This window comes from Leptinotarsa decemlineata, unplaced genomic scaffold (assembly GCF_025532065.1).
Source record: "Leptinotarsa decemlineata unplaced genomic scaffold, Ldec_3_MD MMD2_tig00002652_RagTag, whole genome shotgun sequence".
In the NCBI taxonomy this organism is placed as follows: domain Eukaryota; kingdom Metazoa; phylum Arthropoda; class Insecta; order Coleoptera; family Chrysomelidae; genus Leptinotarsa; species Leptinotarsa decemlineata.
This window is the reverse complement of record NW_027412576.1, coordinates 94,287-106,883: the sequence shown is the minus strand read 5'-3', so window position 1 is coordinate 106,883 and position 12,597 is coordinate 94,287. Positions and strand designations below refer to the sequence as shown.

At 36.9% G+C, this 12,597-nt stretch overlaps 1 non-coding gene across 1 annotated transcript; it reads left to right on the top strand.

The window, feature by feature from the left end:
• Positions 1-8,105: 8,105 nt before the first annotated feature.
• On the top strand, positions 8,106-10,040 carry LOC111515500 (uncharacterized). Its single transcript, XR_012465872.1, has 2 exons — positions 8,106-9,250; positions 9,778-10,040. It is a non-coding gene; the product is annotated as an uncharacterized protein (transcript).
• Positions 10,041-12,597: the final 2,557 nt, after the last annotated feature.

The window sequence follows — 12,597 nt, the reverse complement described above, 5'->3', positions numbered from 1 at the left end:
AACTCATTTCGCCATGCATGACGTATTTATAGTAAAATAAGTGATGACATATTTGGAAATGAAACAAAGAGCCGTTGTTTCGTCGCTTTGAGAACTGCGTATCTCCAGATGCTGATTCAGCATTGACAGTGATCAAGGTCACCTTGGATATGAATATAAAAACTAGTGACGAAATATTCTGAAATGAAACAAAAAAAATCACAGAGTCTTTGTTAGATGCCTATTCAGCGTTGACATTGATCCATGTCACCTTGGATATAAATAGCGTAACAAACACATGAATTCTGCTTTTTTTCCCTTTCATTAAAAGTGCTACATGTGATGATGCGACTATTATTAGCGAAGATACAACTTTGTGCCCTCTTGGCATCGTCTTTTTTTTTCTCTGCCGATGGATTCTGCATTCGTTTTCCTTTCATTAGATGTGCTGCACGTCGATATCCAACTAACGATATCCATTAACAAAGATATGGCTCAGTGTCCTTCTGATATACTGCGCCATCTTTGTTTTTTCTCTGTCGATAAATTCTGCATTTTTTTTTCCCTTTCATTTGATGTGCTGCACGTTGAGACTCAACAATCATCAATGAAGATGTGGGTTAGTGCCTTTCTGACATGTTTCACCATATTTGTTTTTTCTTTATCGATGAATTCTGGAATTCTTCTTCATTCATTTTACATGCTGTACGTGACGATCCGAAGTTTTTTCAATGATTTTCTTTGCAATTCTTCCTATGCTGTTTCACATTAGGCGCTCGATATTATATTTTTATAGTCTACAAATGAATCATTTGAAATGAGTACCCCATCGATCTGTTGTGACTAGTATCGCGAAAATAGGTTATGAGGTCCTTTTGGCTTCATAAAATGAATAACTATGTTTTTTGACATCTAAACGAATCCATTGATGTCAAAATCATCAGAATCGGACGACCGGAAGTGAAAACCGGAATTGACCTGTTTTTGACGGATTCGAAACCTTCCCACCCTAAGGAATCCAAAAATACCATATATTTCAGTATAGGATGATTTTTCCATTTTTTTGTCAACAAACTATGTGTTTTGAATAAAACTTCTGCAATTGCATTACACTCGTAGTTGTTCATAACCCAACAACTTTTAATTTCAAATATGTTCAATGATTTTCTTTGAATGTGCAATTCTTTCTATGCTATTCACATTGGATATTATACTTTTCATAATCTACAAATGAAATCATTTGAAATGAGTACCCACATCGGTCTGTTGCTGCTAGTATAATGAAAATAGGTTACACGGTCCTTTTGACTTCGAAAAATGATTAATTATGTTTCATGGCATGTAAACGAATCCATTGATATCTAAATCATCGAAATCGGACGACCGGAAGTGAAAACCGGAAGTGGTCGTTTTTTTATGGATTCGAAACCTTCTCACCCTAAGGAATCCAAATATATCCTATGTGATCCTATGTCATCCTATATGATCCTATATGATTTTTTCATTTTCTTTTCGATTAAGTCTGCGTTTTGAATCAAACTTCTGCAATTGGAATAAACTTATAGTTGTTCATAACCCAACATCTTTTAATTCCAAGTTTGTTCAATGATTTTTGTTGAATTTGCAATTCTTCCTATGCTATTTCATATTAGGCGTTGGATATTATATTCGTTACGCCATCATTGTTTTTTTCTCTGGCGGTACACTCTGTATTCGTTTCCCTTCCATTTGATGTGCTGCACGTTGATATTCAACTATCATTAACGAAAATTTGGCTTAGTGCCTTTCTGACATGTTGCGTCATCTTTGCTTTTTCTTTGTCGATGAATTCTGCATTTCTTATCCTTTCATTTGACGTGATGTACGCGACGATCCGATCATTATTAGTGAATATACAACTTAGTGCCCTTCTGACAGTTGCGCTATTATTTTTTGTAATAACCCATTAATTTCCACAAATCCTAACACACGCCACCACCTCCCACGCTGACTACGTCACTTTTCTTCAGTTCAATTTCATCTAGCACAATCAATCGAGCGATATTTGATTTCTCCTTCTGATTAGCTGACCGACACTACTCTGTAACAGAAGTTAGGTTGAGTGTTCCACAAGGTTCCGTTCAAGAGTCTGAAAATTCGCAAAATGAATCTTCATATGACGAAGCGTGGACTTTAGTCATTCCCTGATGATGCTTACTTGGTTAGCGGAACGCGTTAAATTATAAATGACTGTCATATTGGAACACGAAAACCGTTACGACAATAACGATGAAACGATAACGAATAAACGCACAGAAAACGGTCGAAAAACGCACGAAAAACGATCGGAAACGCACGCAAACGATCGAAAACGCACGCAAAACGGTCGCACGCAAAACAGTTGAAACGTTTGTGAAACGGTCACTTTCCCCATTTTCGAATGTTAACTCCACAATACGTAACTCCTCGACACCTTTGGTGCCATCTCCTTCTTCTCCTAATGATGCTAACTTGGTTAACAAAGATACGAGACTCAGTGTCCTTCTGACATGTTGGAACGCTAGACTTCTGTTAAACCGACATGTTTTTTCCTTAAATGATATATTTTGAAACGCCCTGTATGCACATTAATATCATATCTTAAACCGACATGTTTTTTTCCTTTAAATGATATATCTTGACGCACCCTGTACACTTCGACGCCATATTTGTTTTCAATTATATATTTTGAGATACCTTGTACACATTGAGGGATCGCACGTTGAAAACTTACAGCCTCGTGGAACTCTTCCCTGTATACTTCGACGCCATGATTGTTTTCAATAAATTATTTTGAGATGCCTTGTAACATTGAGGGATCGCACTTTGAAACGATACAGTCTCATCAATCTGTAATGTTTTTTTCTTAAATCTGATTCATTATTATTAATATATCACTTTCGCGCTTCCAATTTTCATCGAGTCGTTCACGATTAATTTCAAAACCGGCAACGCTACATTGCCCCATAAACAACGATAAATTTTACAACCGGCAACGCCGAACCTGCCATGCTGGCATTGGCAGCGTGAAACCTCGATACCATCTCCATCTCTCTTTGCCTCGATTACGTCACACGCATCTCTCGCTCTTACACACACATAAACATCTTTACATGAAATATTATTATTTCCCAAATCTAAGTATATTTTCCTATCTTCAACATGATAATGACGATTACAACTTCCCTAACATTCTACGGAAATCAAAAAAATGCGGTCAAGTATATAAAATGAGTCAATTTCGGTCCCGACAAAACTAACGCTATAAATACCCAACATTCGCAGTTACTTTCAATATCTTACGTTGGTGTAGAGACTAAGGACAATGTCTACCGCGCGGACGATCCAGGTTCGAATCTCATAACTATACTTTTTTAATTAAAATCACGTGACAAGGGGGCCTGTGCGGTGATGCGGAGTCCCAAGGGGGCCGAGGGCAGAGCACTAAGGGGGCTGATAGGTTAGGCGGAGTACCAAGTGGGCCGAGGGGCGGAGTTCCACGCTTGAATCGCTACGATACTCGTTCCATCCTGCGTCGATGACGTCACCACGTTCCCTCCACTCCTGTTTGAACCAAAAATTGGAAAAAGTTCAGCTCCATAAGAAAATACATGGGATTTTGCGCTCGGAACACAAGCTTGTTCATCATTATCACAGGTACCTAACCGAATAGATCAATTCAGAGACCTGTCAAAACGAATGCAATATGGCGCCGTAGGGCAAACATTGTATTTTATGAAATGCGACCATAGTAGTTATTGTTTCTTTTTGTGATTTCCTGTGCGTATTTCGACTGTGTTTTTTGAATTTCAATTAATAATTAGTGCTTCAACTGAAGGGAAATGCCCATTACGTGCATTGTGGTTGGCTGTAGATTTCGTAACAACAGGGATAAAGTCGGGTTTTACTCAGTTCTACAGTTTTCAAAACACAAGTTTTTGACTAATAAAAATGAGTTATCTAGAAGCGAAGAGCCCTATGGTTGGCTGCAATCAAGCGAGATGATCTCACAGATTCGAAAATCAAGTATCAGAAAGTCTACAGCAGATATTTTATAACAAGTGAGTCTCTGGATACTTCAGGTCTCCACTGAAAGCTATTTTGCGTTTAGTGAAAACTATTTGATAATATACATATTATTTTCAGGCATACTTGTTTCTTTAGAGGATGAAAACAATCTGACTGGGTTCCTTCGCAGAACATGGGACATTCAGCACAAAATGTTCGGAACACTTATAAAAGATGTTGAAAGAAAAGCGAGGTTGGATAAAAAAAAATTATCTCAAGTAAGTGGTGTTGTTTCAGGTGAAATACTTATGTATTAACATGATTTGGAAATGTCTTTTGTTGACAGAATGAACCCAATCTTATATGGATATTGACTTTGATAATGATGAACCTAGAGATGGACAAGAAACTGGTATTTCAACAAGGACTGATTTAACGATGGAAGAACTGGCTCTAGAATTTGAACAACTGACTGAAAAGACTATATCATAATTGTATGTATGAACTGTTGTATATTAATATTAAAACTCATAAAATTATATTCAATTGTATACAATACAATATTATTATAAGTAAACAATATCACATCATTGTATAAAACACATTTATGAAAAAAACATACCTCAAAAACTCAAAACTTTTCATACAAAACAAGTTCAACAACTAAAAATTTTCAATTGAGTCTGCCAATACTTGATGGAAATCCATGTATTGTGTACTCACAATCCATTTCATGTCACTGGTACAATGGGAACATCTGTGTCATGGATGGCATTGGTCACACAGCTTTTATCTGTGCATTGACATTACCGCTTTCTTGGTATTGGGCCATCAGCAGCAGTATTTGCTTACAACTGAATACAGGCCATAAAAATAAAGTGAGCTGTACATATGCTTCCATTTGCTATGATGCACCAAACATCTAAAGTTTCCCATTTGCTTTCTGTGAATGCTTGACCTGAAAATAAGTTATTAAGATTAGTATCTACTGTAAGAATCACTCTGGGACGTTCAAATTAAAAATTGAATCATTCTCTTGATCAACAAAGAAGACAATAAAAAGTCACAGGTATAGTGATCGTGGATACACACAGTTTCACGTGTATCGCTTCTTAGATGAATTAACTATACATTAGGAAATCAGAAAGTTACCATATGCTAGCTTAGAAAAACTCACCTGTCCAGCTAAATGTATAAATTGTTCTCAATCTTTGTTCCCACCTTCAAGAGGAAGCCAGATTCGAAATATTTATACAATTCCAAACCTTTATATGCCTTCATCTGCACATGCGAATAAAAATTGTGGGTGAAAATCAAATACGAAGCAATATTCACATATGTAACTGGAGGAACACCATCAATTGAATAATCCAGATTAGAAACATTCAATGAGAAAGGGTCTAAACCATTGACAAATCTCAACTTCATTATATATCTGTAACACAATGATAAAAATGTAAACAGATGATGGTGTATTTTTTCGAACATACCGTTTAGCAACGTCTCTGCCACAGCATCTCTGCTGTTCAGCAATAGTGATTTCAAGTATTTATGTGCTCTTATGACAATAGATTGTTTGCCCTTCGCCGCCATATTGGGTCACGTGGTTTGGAATGCTCTTATGGAGCGGAGTGGAGTGGAGCGGGAGCGGAATTTGTTGACAGCTGTGACGTTACGTTTACCTGAATTGATCTACAACAATAGAACATTTCTTGAACATCACTAGTTTCATTTCAATATAAAAAAAATATAAAGGGGAATTTTAATGATGTTCATTTAGAAATCATGAAGGTATCTAGGTCAAGATGTTTAAGAGATAACATTCATTATGTACTTGTGTAGTTCCATATTGAATTCAAACCTCCATAAGTTCATTGAATAAACTTTTTTGAAGTTGGACCTCGCGCCAAAAGAGAAATCCTAACCTAACTAATATGGTCTATTAAGCAGACTTAATCGTCTGGAGGAGAGGCTGAACTTATTTCGGATAAAGGAGACCTTTCACCAGAAGAAGAATACAGTCATGGTCCTCTTAGACATTCATAAGGCGTTTGACACCGTACGGTCAGAAGGATTTATCGCGAAAATGTGGACGGCACACATGTCCTTATATATGATGAGAATCCCAGATTCTCATTTGGTCAACCGAAAATTCAGAGTCAGAAAACATCAAGCTATCTCTACAGATTATTCAATGAAAGCTGGTGTTCCGAACGCGGACGACACCACGATATATATTCATACTCTTGCGAAGTGGCAAAAAGACAACTGCAAATTCACATGTATAGATTAGTCGTAGACATAGCGAAAATCGAGCCATTCACATATTTTTATCAGACGGCTCGCTTATAAACACTTCAAATGGTTTCTTTCCAGAAACCCGCTGACTAGTGAAGTCACGGGTATTAGATAATACTATAATCAGACCGCCGACAAGGTGGAATAAGATGAAGACAAATCCGTGAAAGACTCTACTCGTCAATTTCACGAAGAAATTCACAGATGTGAAGATCTTCAGGAAGTTGTTGATTCAAGGAAAATGTGTGGATGAACAGAAAAGCGCGAAATACTTTGGAGTTATCCTAGACAGGCGGGTTGGCTGTCCTTGTTCATCTTCTACTGCCTGAACTACTGTGCATGCTGTTTTCGGCGAGTGCATTGGCTTGGGATGTGAAGGTTGAGCAAACTGACCATCGGATGCCTGCTTCCACGTAGCCCCGCTGGATACGGGAATGACAGAATCACTTGTGGTTCTGTTATTCCCTAAATGAATGGCATCCCAACGTTGGCCTAAGGTGTGTGTATCCGTGCCGAGAGGATGAATGACACTAAGCCTATCAGCTATCTCTACGGAACCTTCGAGATACCGGACGCCCTCTCGTCGTAGCATCGCCTTGTCACGGATATGCGGGGCTCTGCCGTGCTTGACCTTCTTTCCCTAGCTACTCATGGGACCTTTTGGGACAAAGTGAACTTAAAATTTTTTTCTGACGCTGAGTCTATAGAGGAGATGGATGTCGAGCTTACGATTCTAACTGACCTCCCTGTAGACTTAGATCAGAAGCGAGTCTACAGAGGAGATGGATGTTGAGTTTACGACTTCAACTGATCTTCCTGTGAAATTTAATCCAGGAGCGAGTCTACAGAGGAGATGGATCTCGAGTTTTCGACTCCAACGGACCTCACTGTAAACTTAGTTCAGGAGCGAGTCTACAGAGGAGATGGATGTCGAGTTTACGACTCCAATTGACCTCCCTGTAAAATTTAGTTCAGGAGCGAGAGCTGCTGCGTACGCAGAATCTGTCTCAGGTGGGGAAACTAACCCCCCATGAGCAGGTTAGCAAACGTTTGCGCTCAAGTGAGATTTCACCAAAAACCAGAGGCAAAAAAGCCCTGCATGGCTGAATCTAAGGCATCGTCAGGTGTAGCTGACGTGCAAAAACCCTCATATGGGAAGGTTGTCGTGAGTATCAAGGTGGGAATCTAGCAACTTGACTATCCGACTATCTCATATAACAGTGCATATATTATGTGCCTGCCCCGCTGGGGACCAAATCGGGCCTTTAGAGTTCGGCAGAGCCGTACTCTTACCATCTGACCTGAAAGACCACTCACCATACAAACTAATCGGCTTCGTTAAGAAGCTGAGTTTGTTGGCCGAGTGAGAATAAGTGTGAGCCACAATAAACCCTTGCGGGTTGCGGTGGAGGGTCGAATAGACCCACTCACTTTGGACCTAACCTAACCTATCATAGACAAGCGCTTGAATTTCCGATAGCATATAAGTTTGGCAATTCAAAGAGCGGGAGCGGCGATAAAACGCAACTACCCTCTCATTGCATGAAATTCCAAACTTTGTGTTGACAACAAACTCCTGATATACAAACAAGTAATCAGGCCAGCTATGTTGTACGTTTGTCTTGTGTTCTGCAGCCTCAAGGACACCCCCTTATTGAGGCTCGAGAGAATGTAGAACAAGGTACTTCGGTGCATAACCAATAGTGACAGATACGTTTCATTGAAGCCTTTGCGAGACATAGCGAAAATCGAGCTGATCACAGATTTTATCAGACGGCTCGCTTATAAATACTTCAAGTGACATTGATTATATGGAATGGTGTGCATAGGCTTATGCAGAAGGCACACGAATGATACAGACGAAAGGAGACTGCATATTTGGCGAATGCAATCCGCTAACATAGAGGGGGTCGTTCCCACCGCCTCCTTTCACCGAGGCACGTGAGGGCGCGCCCATAACGATGAGGTGATAAACATTGAAATGTAGATGTGATATTTTCAAATTTTAAATAAAGTATTTTTGCTAAGAACACCGAATAAGAAGAAGAAACTCAGGTAAAACATCTACATCCATACCTATATAGTATAAATCAGACTCGAGAGAGTTCAGTCTGTTGCCGAACACCAAGTAAACATCGCCATACAGTAGAAGGCAAATGAGCTTTGCTGCAACGTCGTGAGTGACATGTTCAAGTTTCACTTACACAAGTTGAATCTAACTTTGGTTAGGTTAGGCTGCAGAATATGATTCACAGTAAGAGTGTGAATTCACAGTTGTAACTGTAAATTTGTCAATTGACTGTGAATTCACACTTTGAAACTGTAAATGCATAGTTATAACCGTGAAATCACAGTTGTAAATTTGTCAATTGAATTTGTCCATGGATTTTTGTGACCTTTTCAGGTTTACTTATATCAGCTATGAATTTTTAAATTAACTTTAAATCAACACTTATAATTGAAATTCTTATAAGTGTGAATTCACAGTTGTGAATGGAAAATTGTATTATTGACATCCATCAAGCCACCTCTTCTTCGAGTAAAAATCAATACGTGATGTTCGCTATGTGACACTTGCATAAATTGTGAACAAGGAGTGATTCAAGATTACCAGCCTTGTTGACATATGACAGGCGCTAGTATTCAATCAATTTCAGAAATACAAACAAAAACGAAAGGAAAATGACAATGACGTTAGAAACATGATGTGCATGACCAGCAATTTGTATTGTGTTTCAGTGTGTTTTGGCAAAGTTATTTGAAAAGTAGTTGAGTATTTTGAGCTCCCGTAGAATTGCAATTGAATAATTAGATACAGATAATACAAATTTGGGGAAACGGGTTTTCAAGAACAAACTTTTCGTAAAGTAGAAATAGCGGTGAGGGGAAAATGGAAACTTCCAAAATCGAAGTAAAAACTAATGATGATAAGAACAAAAATGAGCTGGTGAGTATGGTTAGTGGAAGTTGTACAACTTCAGTAACGCTTTTATCCTAATGGCCGAATCAACCAGAGAGTATTGAGTGGGAAAATGAATGTATCATTTTTTGTTGGAATTCTGAAGATATCATTCATAAAACCGCAATATTGCTAATTCCTTTTTCAAGTAACAACTCTTATCCAATTTCAACTGCAATGTTTTCTTTGGTAATTGAAATTATTGAGTCTCGAGTTGTATAAATCGAGGGAGGCTTTCATAGTTAGAGGTTCCTTTGTATTTGTTGGAATTTTCACTGCGTTTGTTTCGATTCAGTTTCTCAAGCTTTGTCTACACTGATGATACTAAGACTCTTGGTTCTTCTAAACATATTAATGAATCGTTGAGAAACTCATTCATTATGAACAATTCATGAAGTATGAATGTGTCTGAAAGTTTTCAAGATTTGTCTTCTGAAGTAACTTGTATGCAATGTTATGAAGTTCCTTATGTGTGGGTATTCAAGTTTAGTATTGAGCATATTTGACTTTTGTAGTCTGATGAAGATAAGCTGCTGCAAGAAGAACTCAACTTATGTGTGGAAAAAACTACAGGTATTTACATGTTTTTGTTGTTTGCAACAATATGATAAAATCTTTATTACAGGAAAGTGATGAAAAACTTTATTTACCTGCTCTACATGCCTTGGGTAATAATATTCGAGCATCTACCACATCTATGACGTCCGTTCCTAAACCTCTCAAATTCATGAAACCACATTATGAAACTATGAAGCAAGCTTATGAGAAAGTCACTAACCCAGAAATAAAAAATGTTTTTGCTGATATTATTTCTGTATTGGCCATGACGATGGGAGAAGGAAGGGAATGTCTCAAATATAGATTCTCTCTAATTTGGGTAATATCGGAGAGTGGGGCCACGAATATGTTCGGTAGGTGAATAAATACATATAAAAAGACTTATGTGTGAAATTATATTTAATATAAATGATTTTCATTCGCAATACAGATTACTCACAATGAAAACGATAATATTAGTTTGGTCAATAGGTATTTACATTATGAAAGGTAATGAAATAAAAGTACAAAGGGCCAAAATGAAGAACGATTTTATCTTCTTCATTAATATATTTGAAAACATATTTTTTATTGCTTTACAGTCTATATTCAAATTAAAGTAAATGAGTAGTTCATTTTTTTCATCAGATTCTGACATACTTCGTTTCTTACCTCTTGCCTGTGCTATTCTTCACAGAAAAAAAACTGTGAATGCTGATGTGGTGGGGATAAACAGTAAAAATGAAATAACTTTATACTAGTTTCAAAAAGTATTATCACTCTTAACACTAATCGCTTGCTGCTATTTTTGTGCAGTAGATAATTCCTCAAAAACCCTAGAACTATACATCTGTTCATAAAATTTGTTAAATTAATCAATTTCTTCATAAAAATCATCCAAATCAAATTGTTCTTTGAATTTATAGTGCCAAGTGTTGATAACCACTTTGTGACATTAAAATCAAACTAGACTCCAGAGAAATCAAATTATGGGAAATAATGAATTTTGTCTATTTCATTTTCACAAGGTATAAATTATAATAAAGTGTAACTGTATTACAAAGTACAGGTGGCAACCCTGTCTGTATCATCAATATATGAAACTGAAATGAGTCAACAAAGTAATGAAAACAAAACAACTTAGTTACTTCTCCGAACAATCTCGCTTTTCAATGAAGTATTTTATTCAGAAAATTTACGCTATGTTACGATTTTGTATTGAATTTATAAAATTCATCAGCACTTCATTATTCATTCTGTAAATGCATTATATTTTGTATGCCACATTCCAACGACATCTGGCAATTTAAACGTTTCAAAATGTGGAACATGATACAGAGCCATTTCCAATTTGGGGTTGAAATTTAGAATTTGAATTTACCTTCTATAAAATGTAAAAATACCTGCACTTTATTAGTTGTAAAAAGAACCATTTATGGTGAATAAAAAACCTGAAACAGTTGAAAGTTCACAATAAGTAATAAACTGTCAAAATATAAGAGTAGATATGTGTTGGTACTGAAGACACACGTATAATGATTTGTTACTTCAATAGTATTGATAGATTTTTTTTAGTCACTTGGCAGGAGAGATTGCTGGAGAATGGGCAGAAACTGATTTCATGGTGAACACAGAAATAAGAGATAAATTAATTTTACTGGCTAAGCAGATCCTTCCTTATAACATGGCTCACAATGCTGAAGCAGAAGCATGTGATTTACTGATGGAAATTGAAAGACTTGATCTACTAGAACAATACGTGGATGAAATAATTATCAAAGATGCTGTTGGTATCTCACAAGTTGCATACCCTATGTGGCCGATCCAGAAAATAATACGCTTCTTCAGACTGCTCTATTGCTGTTCCGCAAATTCAAACAGTATTCGCAAGCATTACGTTTAGCTATGCAGTTGAATGATCATTCTCTGATAGAAGAAATATTCACAACTTGTCCAGATACGTAAGTGTGACTTATTGAACATTGAATACATTTTATTATGAATATTTGTAAAATTGTTTCTCATATAGGGTGGACAGATCTTGAACTATTCAATTGCCATTAGAATATTCATTTTGCTAGTTCTTGTAGTTTAAACCTAATATTATTTGAATCATCATCCTTGGAACAAAAAAAATTTCAAAGTCAGTTTTTTTACTACTTGGGGAGCCATCTGACTTATTCATTTCTCCGTAGTCACCGGAAAACACTGCAGGAAAATCCATGAGGGTTTATTGCATTTTCCTCCCATCTTTTTCATGACACCCATTCCAACAATCTTGTGCCTGTACTAGTCTGCACAGATCCCTTGATGGATGTATGTCATATTCTTCTGGGAATAATTTTGGTTGCCTATGAGTTATTTGCCTCCTGTGATCCAGTGCCTCACATTCGCATAAGATATGACGAGCTGTCTGTGTCCCTTTGTTGCATTGCCTGAAATTGAGGTCTCCTTTGTATGGCTTCATTTTGTTCAGGTGTCCTCTCAATGGACAGTACCCAGTAGCCCTGTAATTGTTCAGAAGAGCCAATTTCTGCCTTCTTCAAGCAGTTTTTCAGTTAATCATAATCATCATAATCTTTATTTCATCCACAAAATTCATACACAAATGAAAACAATAGAAATTACTCACATCCTGCAAGAAATATATCAGACTAGTCAGCTACATAAAAAAGTAATACAAAAGACAAATGTAAAGTTTTGTCATAACACATTAAAATGTATAGAATGTATAAATAAAATGTATACGAGATAATACAGAACCTGAAAACCAAGTAAACTCAGTACCCAAATGTTAT